Source organism: Sitophilus oryzae, unplaced genomic scaffold (genome assembly GCF_002938485.1).
Source record: "Sitophilus oryzae breed Bouriz unplaced genomic scaffold, Soryzae_2.0 scaffold_2008_pilon_pilon, whole genome shotgun sequence".
In the NCBI taxonomy this organism is placed as follows: Eukaryota; Metazoa; Arthropoda; class Insecta; order Coleoptera; family Curculionidae; genus Sitophilus; species Sitophilus oryzae.
Genome location: NW_022146734.1, coordinates 1271569 through 1289111, shown reverse-complemented (window position 1 = coordinate 1289111; position 17543 = coordinate 1271569). Strand labels below are relative to the sequence as shown.

The window sequence follows — 17543 nt, the reverse complement described above, 5'->3', positions numbered from 1 at the left end:
ATTTCTCTAATTACTGCTCCTGCACAATATCTTAGTAATAACAGAAGGGTTTGGATTTTTAAAGCTCCGCCTCTTTCTGGGCCGCCATCTTTTCACTGGGATTGTTTTGTTGTCTCTGGAACTTTTGTTGTCTTTCCATTGAATCGGTTTGTCGTCAATCTTCCTCAATTAAAATAGTTCTTTCCTGAAGGTGACATTTGTCGTTCTGGACAACATTCGTTTAGTTCATATAGGGCGTAACTGGGTACTCTCATGTGCATTCTCATGTGCGGTCTGAATTTCACTAGGGTTCCCGTGACGTCTTTGACTGTCGCATCGCTTGCCACTCTGATGCATTTAATGGTCAGTTTTTGTCTAGAATCTTGAAAATAGAATCCCATACCCCCGTGGAAATGCAAATCCTTGTTTGTTTCTGACAGTTCGAACAGGTCCAGATGGTTGACACGGTCCAGACATGAATCTGCGACCTCTGTGTGGGTTGGGACTTGGTTCTTGCAACAATGTTGCGAAGTCGTGGTAAAATGCTCCGCCTTTAGCGATTTCCAGCGTTACAACGCTGCCAGTTTTCATCAAAATCCTGGCTGCTTTTTCCTGAGTGATGCCGAGAAGGGACTGGCCGTCAACTGACAGAAACTGGTCTCCAGCTGCTAGTCTTCCATTACTATTCGTTGCCCTACCTGGTACGGCGGACTTGATATATATATTCCTAATCTTTCTTGTCCGGCCTTAGCACCTATAATGGAGGGTCCCATAACCCTTCCTGCTTTGTGACCCTACATATTCTTAATATGTAGGCTCACATATATAATATACACTTATATCTATATCTTGCACGTAACTATAAAGTGTAAGCTGTAGCAGGTCTAAAAGTAGGCATCGTTATATCCAGAAGAGTGATAGTCCTTGCCAGAAACTGTTCTTGGGGCTTTTCTTGAAATTCTAGCAAGGCTGGTACAATGGGGTCTTTACCCCTTGGGTAGAAATTCATTGAATCTATATCCCATATAGCACGTCCAAATGAAATTACATTTCTACAAGGGAGACACATGAACAATGACACAAATTTAACAACATATGTTAAAGTGAACCTAAGTGTTCATCTATTCTAAGTTCAGTTGTAACATATACATATGAGATACACGCAGGTTTATATTGATAGAATTGTGTGATACAGTGTTTACTAGTTGTATACCGTATGCACTCAAGATTCTAAAGAGTTTTTTGTAACGTAACAAATAATTATTAAAATGATGAAATCTGACGTCGGTATATGAGACACACAATGTATAAGTCATATGTATGTGTGATACTTCGTATCATAGTTGTGCCTATAGTACACACCTTGTAAAAATGTGACGTATACACATAATATAAATATCTATATAGACACTTTGTAATAGTGTTAGTACTGTTGTGTCTACATTCTAGCATGAAATGAAGGTGTGCGCATGCGCGGATAGCCTCAGCGTAGACACACCGATTAAGTGTATCTCTCTCCTTTCTCCTTTCTAGCAGTGGTATGTGTTAGCAGCCATTATTGTTTTATCATTCGGAGGCTCTATATAAATGTTCTGTTTGTGTGTAGTTTAAAAGAGATTTTAAGGTAAATACACGTTTTTAATTACTTTTTCACACCTTCCTAAGAGTATTATTAATATATTATAGCAGCGACTCTTCCCTTACTCGATACCCAATTTACCAAATTTTGACTCCAATGAATGAAAACTCCAAATATTCTCGTATAATGATAAAGAGGTTAGCTGAGTTAGTTCTGCAATATAATTTTTTTTAATTTGGAAATAATAAAAATCTAAATGGACCAGAGAAAGAAAGATTTAAACACTTCAAAGAACTTCTTACACTGATATTCGGTAAGTTATCGATGGATCAATATACACAGATATGTTTAATATTCAATAATCAGTTTCATATAAAATTTAAGGGTGAGATTGTTAATCTGGAAATAAAATACAATACAACAAAGTCCAACAGCGTGCTCGATGAATGAGTATGCTAATATACCAACTGCTTGGAGGGAAAAGAGGAGAAAAAATGACTAAACGAGGTCCACCAAATCGTGGCGATATACCAGTGTTTACCATTTTAGTATATGTTGTTATACTAGGTACTTATATGTTTAATACATTTTGATACAAATTCTGTTCTTTTACAGTGTTTTCTTACTTCTGGTTTCTGCAGTGTAAATAATAATTATTATTGTGTTATTTGCGCTATTGCGTTCCATGATATAAAGAAATATAAGAATTTTATTTTTTAACCACTTAATCCATTTTATGGAAGAAAAATGGTACATTTAATACAAAACAAAAATGGAACAATTTTAAGGCTACTTCTCTTGAACTTACGATCGAGATACTTTTGGAAAATACAAAGTTTTGCCTTCCTAATTTTCATTCTAAAAAGATATAATTGGTATCATTGAATAAATATTTCTTAAAATAACGAAAAGTTAGGCATCAAAACTTGTATTATTTCCTAAATTCGTTCATAAGAAGTAGTTTTATCTAGCACAAGATGTATATACGAAGCAAAATACCTACGTATACACGCGGTAGTCACAACTGCAATGTGTAAACATAGTTTAAACGTAATACACAAGCACTGTGTATCCTACGGCACACTGTGTATCCCTTACTTTGTGTATACGTAAATGCTATACTGTGGCTACATTGTAAGGCGGACGTTTAACCTTTGTGCATACGTGTTGAATTACAATGTGTAAACGTAGCATATTTACATCGGGGGAATTGTGTCACCCTGTGTCTACATCTAATAATGTAAACACATCGTAAATGTGATTTGATGTGCTGTATGGGGTGTCTTCTCTTGTATCGCTATGAGTGTATACCGTTTCCACATTACCGTCAATGTCAGAAGTAGTGTCTATATTTTCCCTACAACTACTCGACTGCATACCATATACTGCATAAAACTAAATATGTCAGTATATTAAAGTAAATTGTTAAGTATTTTAACATTTTCTATGTGTCTTCGTGTATTTCCAATAGTACTGTTTCTGTTGACATTCCGCGCTTTTTTCTGTTGTACTCGTATATGAATCGTTCGGCTTTGACAATATCCGAGTGGTGGGGGATCTAATTGCAAGTTATATTAATAACATACAGTACCTTCACAAAGCACATTCAAATGGCAGACATCTTGATGAGCTCATATACTTCAAAGCCGTAATTTGCACATTGGGACAGCAACTGAGCAAATTCAGCATTATTCAAAATCCTCAGGGAACACTTTGCTGGTTTTTTACAAAATGTCTATAGATGAAAATTCTGGTGATGGTTATAATTTCTTGATTGTACAAATATTGACGAATCTGACAAATATTATGCATATACATCTCATACTAAACATCTCAGTATATTAAAATAAATTATTAATTATTTATGAAAGGTGCCCGGTGGCGGTATAGGTATAGGTATACAGCTCTCGTCTACCAATTCAAAGGTTGTGGATTCGAATCCAACAGCCGGCATTTCATCAGCCGACTAGTTTTAATAAAATAAAAATAGTTTGGATACCTAGGTCGACTCAGCTTTAAATGAGTGCTTGGGGTTCACAATCCTGAGGTAATAATAGGCGGATGAAGTGTAATGCTAGCCACATTACCTTCCTTGTATACCGAACGGCTCTAGTAGGGCAAGCTTTACCTTGCTACTCCCAATGCGTTAAACGCTATATACGGGAGCTATTATTATTTATTAATTATTTATGTGTCTTCGTGTATTTTCAATAGTACTGTTTCTATTGACGTACTTTGGGTTTTTTCTGTTGTATGTGGGTCCTTCCACTTTAGCTTGGTTTGGCTATTTTATTTTTATTTTTGCTATTATTATTTATTAATTATTTATGTGTCTTCGTGTATTTTCAATAGTACTGTTTCTATTGACACTTTTCGCTTTTTTCTGTTGTATGTGGGTCCTTCCACTTTAGCAATATCCGAGAAGTGGAGATCTGATACTGTATGCTACCGTATAATCCAAAAAAACGGCGTCCAGTTGGCTTGGAAATGACGATCGATGACATTTCCCACATAAGTTTACATATAAAATGACATATCGCTGACGCCGTTTTTTTTAACCATACGGCATATTATTAACATACAGTACTTTCACAAAACTCATTCGAATGGCATATATCCTGATGAGCTCATATTATATTGCTTCATATTCGTGATTTACATATTAATACAGCAGCTGAGCAAAATCAGCGTTATTGAAAATCCCTAGTGAACACCTTATGAACTATACACTCCACCAAACTACACTTTTTAGTGTCGCTATCTGGCGGCTCTGTGTGTTGTATGTGGATCGTTCCACTTTGAAAGATTTGTTGTCGACAGCTTTTACAGCTTGTTCCTGCAGCAAAAATCAAGCAAATTTTCTCCAGGTTTAACTTTGAAATGCATTAACAGTCTTTCTTAAAAGTAAACTTCTATGTTCCAGTTTCAGGGTGCGAATCACTTTTTTATCGATTTTGACATATGGCTACTGAATCGCCGGCTTTTCTGGTGCCTTATTAGCTATTGTGTTAAAACACGTTGTGAAAAACTCATACAAATATTGCATTGGCCCATCATTGCTGGCAGACATTTTTTGGGGACATTAAACACTGCTAGTAGTAACTTTGCTGTTTTGCTGCCCAATTTTGTGTTTGAGTTGTTCCTACGATTGGAATAAGTCTATTTTGGTAGTTTCTTAAAATTGCACCTCTAGATTCCAATTTCAGGACCTAGAGCTCGGGTGAACCACTCCTTAATCGATTCTGGCATATGGCGACTGAATCGCCGGCTTTTCTGGTGCCTTATTAGCTATTGTGTTAAAACACGTTCTGAAAAACTCATACAAATATTGCATTGGCTCATCATTGCTGGCAGACATTTTTTGGGGACATTAAACACTGCTAGTAGTAACTTTGCTGTTTTGCTGCCCAATTTTGTGTTTGAGTTGTTCCTACGATTGGAATAAGTCTATTTTGGCAGTTTCTTAAAATTGCACCTCTAGATTCCAATTTCAGGACCTAGAGCTCATGGTGCCACCTAGAGCTCAGGTGAACCACTCCTTTATCGATTCTGGCATATGGCGACTGGATCCTGGCTTTTCTGGTGCCTTATTAGCTATTGTGTTAAAACACATTGTGAAAAACTCATACAAATGTTGCATTGGCTCATCATTGCTGGCAGACATTTTTTGGGGACATTAAACACTGCTAGTAGTAACTTTGCTGTTTTGCTGCCAAATTTTGTGTTTGAGTTGTTCCTACGATTGGAATAAGTCTATTTTGGTAGTTTCTTAAAATTGCACCTCTAGATTCCAATTTCAGGACCTAGAGCTCAGGGTGCCACCTAGAGCTCAGGTGAACCACTCCTTAATCGATTCTGGCATATGGCGCCTGAATCGCCGGCTTTTCTGGTGCCTTATTAGCTATTGTGTTAAAACACGTTCTGAAAAACTCATACAAATATTGCATTGGCTCATCATTGCTGGCAGACATTTTTTGGGGACATTAAACACTGCTAGTAGTAACTTTGCTGTTTTGCTGCCCAATTTTGTGTTTGAGTTGTTCATACGATTGGAATAAGTCTATTTTGGTAGTTTCTTAAAATTGCACCTCTAGATTCCAATTTCAGGACCTAGAGCTCAGGGTGCCCTGGTGCCTTATTAGCTATTGTGTTAAAACACGTTGTGAAAAACTCATACAAATATTGCATTGGCTCATCATTGCTGGCAGACATTTTTTGGGGACATTAAACACTGCTAGTAGTAACTTTGCTGTTTTGCTGCCCAATTTTGTGTTTGAGTTGTTCCTACGATTGGAATAAGTCTATTTTGGTAGTTTCTTAAAATTGCACCTCTAGATTCCAATTTCAGGACCTAGAGCTCAGGGTGCCACCTAGAGCTCAGGTGAACCACTCCTTAATCGATTCTGGCATATGGCGACTGAATCGCCGGCTTTTCTGGTGCCTTATTAGCTATTGTGTTAAAACACGTTGTGAAAAACTCATACAAATATTGCATTGGCTCATCATTGCTGGCAGACATTTTTTGGGGACATTAAACACTGCTAGTAGTAACTTTTGCTGTTTTGCTGCCCAATTTTGTGTTTGAGTTGTTCCTACGATTGGAATAAGTCTATTTTGGTAGTTTCTTAAAATTGCACCTCTAGATTCCAATTTCAGGACCTAGGCTCAGGGTGCCACCCTAGAGCTCAGGTGAACCACTCCTTTATCGATTCTGGCATATGGCGACTGAATCGCCGGCAGCTCTGGTGCCTTATTAGCTATGTGTGTTAAAACACGTTGTGAAAAACTCATACAAATATTGCATTGGCTCATCATTGCTGGCAGACATTTTTTGGGGACATTAAACACTGCTAGTAGTAACTTTGCTGTTTTGCTGCCCAATTTGTGTTTGAGTTGTTCCTACGATTGGAATAAGTCTATTTTGGTAGTTCTTAAAATTGCACCTCTAGATTCCAATTTCAGGACCTAGAGCTCAGGGTGCCACCTAGAGCTCAGGTGAACCACTCCTTTATCGATTCTGGCATATGGCGACTGAATCGCCGGCTCTGGTGCCTTATTAGCTATTGTGTTAAAACACGTTGTGAAAAAACTCATACAAATATTGCATTGGCTCATCATTGCTGGCAGACATTTTTTTGGGGACATTAAGCACTGCTAGTAGTAACTTTGCTGTTTTGCTGCCCAATTTTGTGTTTGAGTTGTTCCTACGATTGGAATAGTCTATTTTGGTAGTTTCTTAAAATTGCACCTCTAGATTCCAATTTCAGGACCTAGAGCTCAGGGTGCCACCTAGAGCTCAGGTGAACCACTCCTTTATCGATTCTGGCATATGGCGACTGAATCGCCGGCTTTTCTGGTGCCTTATTAGCTATTGTGTTAAAACACGTTGTGAAAAACTCATACAAATATTGCATTGGCTCATCATTGCTGGCAGACATTTTTTGGGGACATTAAACACTGCTAGTAGTAACTTTGCTGTTTTGCTGCCCAATTTTGTGTTTGAGTTGTTCCTACGATTGGAATAAGTCTATTTTGGTAGTTTCTTAAAATTGCACCTCTAGATTCCAATTTCAGGACCTAGAGCTCAGGGTGCCACCTAGAGCTCAGGTGAACCACTCCTTTATCGATTCTGGCATATGGCGACTGAATCGCCGGCTTTTCTGGTGCCTTATTAGCTATTGTGTTAAAACACGTTGTGAAAAACTCATACAAATATTGCATTGGCTCATCATTGCTGGCAGACATTTTTTGGGGACATTAAACACTGCTAGTAGTAACTTTGCTGTTTTGCTGCCCAATTTTGTGTTTGGTTGTTCCCTACGATTGGAATAAGTCTATTTTTGGTAGTTTCTTAAAATTGCACCTCTAGATTCCAATTTCAGGACCTAGAGCTCCAGGGTGCCACCTAGAGGCTCAGGTGAACCACTCCTTTATCGATTCTGGCATATGGCGACTGAATCGCCGGCTTTCTGGTGCCTTATTAGCTATTGTGTTAAAACACGTTGTAAAGAAAAACTCGTAAGCATAAATATTGCATTGGCTCATCATTGCTGGCAGACATTTTTGGGGACATTAAAACACTGCTAGTAGTAACTTTGCTGTTTTGCTGCCCAATTTTTGTGTTTGAGTTGTTCCTACGATTGGAATAAGTCTATTTTTGGTAGTTTCTTAAAATTGCACCTCTAGATTCCAATTTCAGGACCTAGAGCTCAGGGTGCCACCTAGAGCTCAGGTGAAACACTCCTTTATCGATTCTGGCATATGGCGACTGAATCGCCGGCTTTTCTGGTGCCCTTATTAGCTATTGTGTTAAAACACGTTGTGAAAAACTCATACAAATATTGCATTGGCTCATCATTGCTGGCAAACATTTTTGGGGACATTAAACACTGCTAGTAGTAACTTTGCTGTTTTGCTGCCCAATTTTGTGTTTGAGTTGTTCCTACGATTGGAATAAGTCTATTTTGGTAGTTTCTTAAAATTGCACCTCTAGATTCCAATTTCAGGACCTAGAGCTCAGGGTGCCACCTAGAGCTCAGGTGAACCACTCCTTTATCGATTCTGGCATATGGCGACTGAATCCTGGCTTTTCTGGTGCCTTATTAGCTATTGTGTTAAAACACGTTGTGAAAAACTCATACAAATATTGCATTGGCTCATCATCTGTTGGCAGACATTTTTGGGGACATTAAACACTGCTAGTAGTAACTTTGCTGTTTTGCTGCCCAATTTTGTGTGTTTGAGTTGTTCCCACGATTGGAATAAGTCTATTTTGGTAGTTTCTTAAAATTTGCACCTCTAGATTCCAATTTCGGGACCTAGAGCTCAGGGTGCCACCTAGAGCTCAGGTGAACCACTCCTTTATCGATTCTGGCATATGGCGACTGAATCGCCGGCTTTTCTGGTGCCTTATTAGCTATTGTGTTAAAACACGTTGTGAAAAACTCATACAAATATTGCATTGGCTCATCATTGCTGGCAGACATTTTTTGGGGACATTAAACACTGCTAGTAGTAACTTTGCTGTTTTGCTGCCCAATTTTGTGTTTGAGTTGTTCCTACGATTGGAATAAGATCTATTTTGGTAGTTTCTTAAAATTGCACCTCTAGATTCCAGTTTCAGGACCTAGAAGCTCAGGGTGCCACCTAGAGCTCAGGTGAACCACTCCTTTATCGATTCTGGCATATGGCGACTGAATCGCCGGCACTTTTCTGGTGCCTTATTAGCTATTGTGTTAAAACACGTTGTGAAAAACTCATACAAATATTGCATTGGCTCATCATTGCTGGCAAACATTTTTTTTGGGGACATTAAACACTGCTAGTAGTAACTTTGCTGTTTTGCTGCCCAATTTTGTGTTTGAGTTGTTCCTACAGATTGGAATAAGTCTATTTTGGTAGTTTCTTAAAATTGCACCTCTAGATTCCAATTTCAGGACCTAGAGCTCAGGGTGCCACCTAGAGCTCCAGGTGAACCACTCCTTTATCGATTCTGGCATATGGCGACTGAATCCTGGCTTTTCTGGTGCCTTATTAGCTATTGTGTTAAAACACGTTGTGAAAACTCATACAAATATTGCATTGAACTCATCATTGCTGGCAGACATTTTTGGGGACATTAAACACTGCTAGTAGTAACTTTGCTGTTTGCTGCCCAATTTTGTGTTTTGATTTGTTCCCTACGATTGGAATAAGTCAATCTATTTTGGTAGTTTCTTAAAATTGCACCTCTAGATTCCAATTTCAGGACCTAGAGCTCAGGGTGCCACCTAGAGCTCAGGTGAACCACCCCTTTATCGATTCTGGCATATGGCGACTGGATCCTGGCTTTTCTGGTGCCTTATTAGCTATTGTGTTAAAACACGTTGTGAAAAACTCATACAAATATTGCATTGGCTCATCATTGCTGGCAGACATTTTTTGGGGACATTAAACACTGCTAGTAGTAACTTTGCTGTTTTGCTGCCCAATTTTGAGTTTGAGTTGTTCCTACGATTGGAATAAGTCTATTTTGGTAGCTTTTCTTAAAATTGCACCTCTAGATTCCAATTTCAGGACCTAGAGCTCAGGGTGCCACCTAGAGCTCAGGTGAACCACTCCTTTATCGATTCTGGCATATGGCGACTGAATCCTGGCTTTTTCTGGTGCCTTATTAGCTATTGTGTTAAAACACGTTGTGAAAACTCTATACAAATATTGCATTGGCTCATCATTGCTGGCAGACATTTTTTGGGGACATTAAACACTGCTAGTAGTAACTTTGCTGTTTTGCTGCCCAATTTTGTGTTTGAGTTGTTCCTACGATTGGAATAAGTCTATTTTGGTAGTTTCTTAAAATTGCACCTCTAGATTCCAATTTCATGACCTAGAGCTCAGGGTGCCACCTAGAGCTCAGGTGAACCACCCCTTTATCGATTCTGGCATATGGCGACTGGATCCTGGCTTTTCTGGTGCCTTATTAGCTATTGTGTTAAAACACATTGTGAAAAACTCATACAAATATTGCATTGGCTCATCATTGCTGGCAGACATTTTTTGGGGACATTAAACACTGCTAGTAGTAACTTTGCTGTTTTGCTGCCCAATTTTGTGTTTGAGTTGTTCCTACGATTGGAATAAGTCTATTTTGGTAGTTTCTTAAAATTGCATCTCTAGATTCCAATTTCAGGACCTAGAGCTCAGGGTGCCACCTAGAGCTCAGGTGAACCACTCCTTTATCGATTCTGGCATATGGCGACTGAATCCTGGCTTTTCTGGTGCCTTATTAGCTATTGTGTTAAAACACGTTGTGAAAAACTCATACAAATATTGCATTGGCTCATCATTGCTGGCAGACATTTTTTGGGGACATTAAACACTGCTAGTAGTAACTTTGCTGTTTTGCTGCCCAATTTTGAGTTTGAGTTGTTCCTACGATTGGAATAAGTCTATTTTGGTAGTTTTCTTAAAATTGCACCTCTAGATTCCAATTTCAGGACCTAGGCTCAGGGGTGCCACCTAGAGCTCAGGTGAACCACTCCTTTATCGATTCTGGCATATGGCGACTGAATCCCTGGCTTTTCTGGTGCCTTATTAGCTATTGTGTTAAAACACGTTGTGAAAAACTCATACAAATATTGCATTGGCTCATCATTGCTGGCAGACATTTTTTTGGGGACATTAAACACTGCTAGCAGTAACTTTGCTGTTTTGCTGCCCAATTTTGTGTTTGAGTTGTTCTACGATTGGAATAAGTCTATTTTGGTAGTTTCTTAAAAAATTGCACCTCTAGATTCCAATTTCAGGACCTAGAGGCTCAGGGTGCCTGCCTAGAGCTCAGGTGAACCACTCCTTTATCGATTCTGGCATATGGCGACTGAATCCTGGTGGCTTTTCTGGTGCCTTATTAGCTATTGTGTTAAAACACGTTGTGAAAAACTCATACAAATATTGCATTGGCTCATCATTGCTGGCAGACATTTTTTGGGGACATTAAACACTGCTAGTAGTAACTTTGCTGTTTTGCTGCCCAATTTTGAGTTTGAGTTGTTCCTACGATTGGAATAAGTCTATTTTGGTAGTTTCTTAAAATTGCACCTCTAGATTCCAATTTCAGGACCTAGAACTCAGGGTGCCACCTAGAGCTCAGGTGAACCACTCCTTTATCGATTCTGGCATATGGCGACTGGATCCTGGCTTTTCTGGTGCCTTATTAGCTATTGTGTTAAAACACATTGTGAAAAACTCATACAAATGTTGCATTGGCTCATCATTGCTGACAGACATTTTTTGGGGACATTAAACACTGCTAGTAGTAACTTTGCTGTTTTGCTGCCCAATTTTGTGTTTGAGTTGTTCCTACGATTGGAATAAGTCTATTTTGGTAGTTTCTTAAAATTGCACCTCTAGATTCCAATTTCAGGACCTAGAGCTCAGGGTGCCACCTAGAGCTCAGGTGAACCACTCCTTTATCGATTCTGGCATATGGCGACTGAATCCTGGCTTTTCTGGTGCCTTATTAGCTATTGTGTTCAAACACGTTGTAGAAAAACTCCTTACAAATGTTGCATTGGCTCATCATTGCTGGCAGACATTTTTTGGGGACATTAAACACTGCTAGTAGTAACTTTGCTGTTTGCTGCCAAATTTTGTGTTTGAGTTGTACCTACGATTGGAATAAGTCTATTTTGGTAATTTCTTAAATTGAACCTCTAGATTCCAATTTCAGGACCTAGAGCTCAGGGTGCCACCTAGAGCTCAGGTGAACCCTCCTTTATCGATTCTGGCATATGGCGACTGAATCGCCGGCTTTTCTGGTTCCTTATTAGCTATTGTATTAAAACACGTTGTGAAAAACTCATACAAATGTTGCATCGATTGCATCATCATTACTGGCAGACATTTTTTGGGGACATTAAACACTGCTGGTAAGTAACTTTGCTTGTTTTGCTGCCAAATTTTGTGTTTGAGTTGTTCCTACGATTGGAATAAGTCTATTTTGGTAGTTTCTTAAAATTGCACCTCTAGATTCCAATTTCAGGACCTAGAGCTCAGGGTGCCACCTAGAGCTCAGGTGAACCACTCCTTTATCGATTCTGGCATATGGCGACTGAATCCTGGCTTTTCTGGTGCCTTATTAGCTATTGTGTTCAAACACGTTGTGAAAAACTCATACAAATGTTGCATTGGCTCATCATTGCTGGCAGACATTTTTTGGGGACATTAAACACTGCTAGTAGTAACTTTGCTGTTTTGCTGCCAAATTTTGTGTTTGAGTTGTACCTACGATTGGAATAAGTCTATTTTGGTAATTTCTTAAAATTGAACCTCTAGATTCCAATTTCAGGACCTAGAGCTCAGGGTGCCACCTAGAGCTCAGGTGAACCACTCCTTTATCGATTCTGGCATATGGCGACTGAATCGCCGGCTTTTCTGGTTCCTTATTAGCTATTGTATTAAAACACGTTGTGAAAAACTCATACAAATGTTGCATCGATTGCATCATCATTACTGGCAGACATTTTTTGGGGACATTAAACACTGCTGGTAGTAACTTTGCTGTTTTGCTGCCAAATTTTGTGTTTGAGTTGTTCCTACGATTGAAATAAGTCTATTTTGGTGGTTTCTTAAAATTGAACATCTAGATTCCAATTTTAGGACCTAGAGCTCAGGGTGCCACCTAGAGCTCAGGTGAACCACTCCTTTATCGATTCTGGCATATGGCGACTGAATCGCCGGCTTTTCTGGTGCTTTATTAGCTATTGTATTAAAACACGTTGTGAAAAACTCATACAAATATTGCATTGACTCATCATTGCTGGCAGACATTTTTTGGGGACATTAAACACTGCTATTAGTAAGTTTGCTGTTTTGCTGCCAAATTTTGTGATTGAGTTGTTTCTACGATTGAAATAAGTCTATTTTGGTAGTTTCTTAAAAGTAAACCTCTAGATTCCAGTTTCAGGACCTAGGGCTCAGGGTGCGAACCACTCCTTTATCGATTCTGGCATATGGCGACTGAATCGCCGGCTTTTCTGGTTCCTCATTAGCTATTGTATCGAAACATGTGTTGTGAAAATCTCATACAAATGTTGCATTGTCTCATCATCGCTGGCAGACCTAGATATTTTTTGGACATTAGACACTGCTAGTGGTTTAAGAACCACTCGAATCCAATTTCAGCTCCCTTCGGAAAACGGGTAACATTTTTTTTTTCTTTTCGTATTTTTCAACTCTTTCTCTAAACAATCTACTAATTTTTCAAAATACTGTTCCTCATCATAACCTTGCTTAAATCCCAAAAGTATTTGAATAGCAGCGATTTTATATGAAAATAAGCTATTGATTGTTTGGGTCGCTCCACTGCTCATGACTCATCTTCTGTGTACGGCTGTACAGATGGTTGCGGATAGAGCTTACTTTTGTGCGAAATATTAGCTAACAAATTTTTGACAAGAAAGGACAACGAATCCCTTTCCAAATCATCTATTGCATCTTTCCATTTTTTTTCAACTTTTTTACTAAATTATCTACCGCTTGCATAGTTTTGGCCAAATCTAACATTTTTTTAAAATAATTTTATCTAGGCCTAAGGCAGTTTCGGTTCAATTTGTTGAATATTAATTTTGACTGTGCATTTTTGTGATAATTTCTTCAGGTGGATTTTTAAAACTCCCTTCGAAAAAACGGGTCTGTCAATTCTTTTTCTTTTCGCATTTTTCAACTCTTTCACTAAACAATCTACTAATTTTTCAAAACACTGTTCGTCATCATGACCTTGCTTGAGTCCCAAAAGTATTTTAATAGCAGCGATTTTATATGAAAGTAAGCTATTGATTGTTTGGGTCGGTCCGCTGCTCATGACATCTTCTGTATATGGCTGTACAGATGGTTGCTGGTAGAGCTTTCTTTTGTGCGAAATAGTATATCTGCTGACATATTTTTGACATGAAAGGACAACGAATCACTTTCCAAATCATCTATTGCATCTTTCCATTTTTTTTCAACTTTTTTACTAAATTATCTACCACTTGCATATTTTTGGCCGAATCTAACAATTTTTTTTAAATAATTTTATCTAGACCTAAGGCAGTTTCGGTTCAATTTGTTGAATATTAATTTCGACTGTGCATTTTTGTGACAATTTCTTCAGATGGATTTTTAAAACTCCCTTCGGGAAACGACAATTTTTTTGTCTTTTTTTAAAAAAGTATTTTAATAGCAGCGTTTTTATATGAAAATAAGCTATTGATTGTTTGGATCGGTCCACTGCTCATGAATTCCTATTGCTCAAATCCAAAGAGGCAATAGAGAAAGAGGGCAATAGAGAAACATATCTTCTATTATAGATATGACACAACACCAGTATCAGGTCTAAGGAGAGACCAAGTTAAAGAGGTGGAGAAAATGGAGACAGATCCTCCAGCGGGTTCCTCACGGGTTCCTCAGCCGGAGGCAAGCTCCTCGACTGTGAAGGGCGGCACGGAGGGCCAAACTCCAACTGTAGAAGGGTGTGTATCCTCGGAGGTACAACAGGGGTATGATGGGTTATAGACTGTGTGATGACTCAAGGAAGGGGGCACACAATAAATCTTTAAGGTCGCAGTGATTACCTCCCCCCCTCTTAATCACTCTACATTCATTCATTCTAGTCCCATATGTCATGTTACCATTCGGGGTCTATTAAGCATCACTGGATTTCCCATAGCATTTGGACTATGCATCATAGGTGATCCCATAATTGGAGGCCTGCCCATTCCTATAGAACATCCTATATTGGGTAGCATACCCATATTAGGTCCTTTCATACCCATTTGTGGTCCTCGACTAATAGTTATATGACTAACTGTACTAGGATGGTCATCAAATGGATTTGAGGCGACTATAGTGTCACCATAGCCGGCCAAAATGGTGTCTCTATATTGAAGCTTCTTGATTATTTTTCCTTCCATTTTTAGGGCTACTTAGAGGTCCAGTAATATCTCGTTCCAGATAGGAGACATTTAATCTAAATGGAGTCATGCCATTATATTTTTGTAAATTAAAAAAATACTTCAAACTTGTTTTAATATCAACTAGTCTGCCGTCACTAGAGGTTTTATATCTTAATATTTGGGCTTTGCTACGATTTGATCAATATTATTTAGTTTCTTTTTTAATTAAAGTTGACTCCGGATCAGCAGCCACTTGTTTTAAAACTTCTTTTCAGGGACCTTGAAGGCTCTATACAAAATTACAGGTGAGTTCATATACAGGTAGCTTCAAAACGATGGTTTACATATTTGAACAGCAACTGAGTAAATTCTGCATTATTGAAAATCCTCAGGGATCATCTTGCTGGTGTTTTACACATTCTAGAGGGGCAAAAGTTATGGCGAAGGTTACAACTTCTTGATAGTACAAATATTGGGGAACCCGACAAACACTTTGCATATATTTCTCCATTAACTTTTCATTATAAACGTACACCTTGAATAATAAATTTATATTTTAAAGTAAATTATTTATTATTTAAAACCTTTTCCTATGTATATTCGTGTATTTTCAATAGCACTATTTCTCTTTACATTACTTAACTGTCCTAAACAAAACCGATCACTATTGTTACTTGGATTGATAAAGTCATCCACTATGACTAATGTAGAGTGACAATGAAAAACTTCACCCACTCTACTATTTAACTCATAGTAAGCAATCGATGCACAAAACGACAGTTCTTGGTATGGCACTGCTCTGGTAGAATCACTCCCAATATCAGGGCCCCAATGATAGAAAGAGGAGAATGCTTGCCTCGGTTATGCATTCGATGATCCTGTACGCCTCGCCCATTTTTAGTAAGGCAACAGACTATAAATACAATGAAAAAGTCGTCGAGGGGATTAACAGAATGCTAACCCTACGCGTAGTGTCGGCGTATTGTGCGGTTTTCACAGAAGCTGTTCTCGCTCTAGCAAAAATTCAAATAGCAAATCATCCTACAAATCGAGAAAAGAAATCTAATATACAGGCACGGCTCAGGGTATCGATCAAAGGCCAGGAAGTTAATACTGGACAAATGGAAAACAGATGGTAGACATACCAAGGCCGAATTAAAATATTTATCCCGGACGTGAGGATCCGGATAAACAACACGTGGACGAAAACGAACTACTACATCACCCAGACGATGAGAGAGCACGGAGCTTTTAGGGAATACCTATTTAGAATAATGAATGCGAAATCCACAAAATGCTTGTATTGTGAAGCATCAGACACGGCTAATCACACATTATTCGAGTGTAGAAGCTTTCGGAGACTATAAATCCACAAAATGCTTGTATTGTGAAGCATCAGACACGGCAATCACACATTATTCGAGTGTAGAAGCTTTCGGAGACTATAGCATCGGCGGAACAAATATGCCAGGTTAAAATCACAAGGGAAAATGTCGGTGAGCTTATGATGGAAACAAAAGAGAACTGTTAGCAATCACCAGGATGATGACATCATGCTTAAAAAACAGGAAAATGAAAAGATAAAAATCTTCAGTCTTGAAGTAATGCCAAAAGGTGGTTCCGAAATTAGAGAAGTAAAGTGTTCCTACTCATTGGTCCAAAGTTGCAACTCTACAGATGGGTTTTTAGTGGGTATGACTCAGGTTAGAGGTGACCTTCACACTCTGGCTGTAAATGGCTTTTCTCATCTTAAAAAAATGGTATGGCACTCTTTGAACATCTTGTGTTAGAGGTGGTTCTGGGCTGGAATTGTTATTGGTTGTTGATGCATTTTCATCTGTTGGACATACACAGGCGAAGGTATTTCAGCCAAGTTGGCATATGGAGATTGAGGACTTGAAAGACCACTTCGTGGACTAGATACATTAGATATGGGAGAGCTAGGGCTCATGTGGGCCGAATTAAAACCATTTGAAGAATATCTCATATTATGAGGTATATCGACTATTTGTTGGAATGGCAATGAAGAATGGCCTGGTACAAAATCATTACGGCGTGGTACCAAGACTGCTGGTAAGACTGGACTCTCTATCCTTTTATAATGATAAGGATTAATGCACACTTCCTTCGGTGTTGATGAAAATGGGCACTGATATGGTTCTAAAGGTTTAAATTCGCGATGGCTCTGTAAATCAGGCCACTTCCGTACACGGCCAGTATATTAAATGGGACAATCCCTTTCTATGAGAAACCTACAACAGAAGTAACCATTGTCAACATTACCAAACTGTCATTGTTTTTACCAACCTGTTACATTGTCAAACTGTAGTCTTCCACCTAAACGTCTAGGGATAGTGACGTATTTGCTTGGTTGCCCAGGACAACTTAAAGCCCTTTCCAAATCATCTATAGCACCTTTCCGGGTTTTTCAACTTTTTTACTAACTTATCACTGCTTGCCAAATCTACTTTTTAGCCAAATCTAACAATTTCTTTAATTCGTTGAATATTAATTCCGACTGTGCATTTTTGTGGCAAATTCTTCAGGTGGATTTTTAAAACTGCCTTCGGGTC

At 38.6% G+C, this 17543-nt stretch overlaps 1 pseudogene; it reads right to left on the bottom strand.

Annotated features, from left to right (window-relative positions):
- Window positions 1-164: 164 nt before the first annotated feature.
- LOC115884021 lies at window positions 165-17392 on the bottom strand (annotated as a pseudogene).
- Between the last annotated feature and the right edge of the window lie 151 nt (window positions 17393-17543).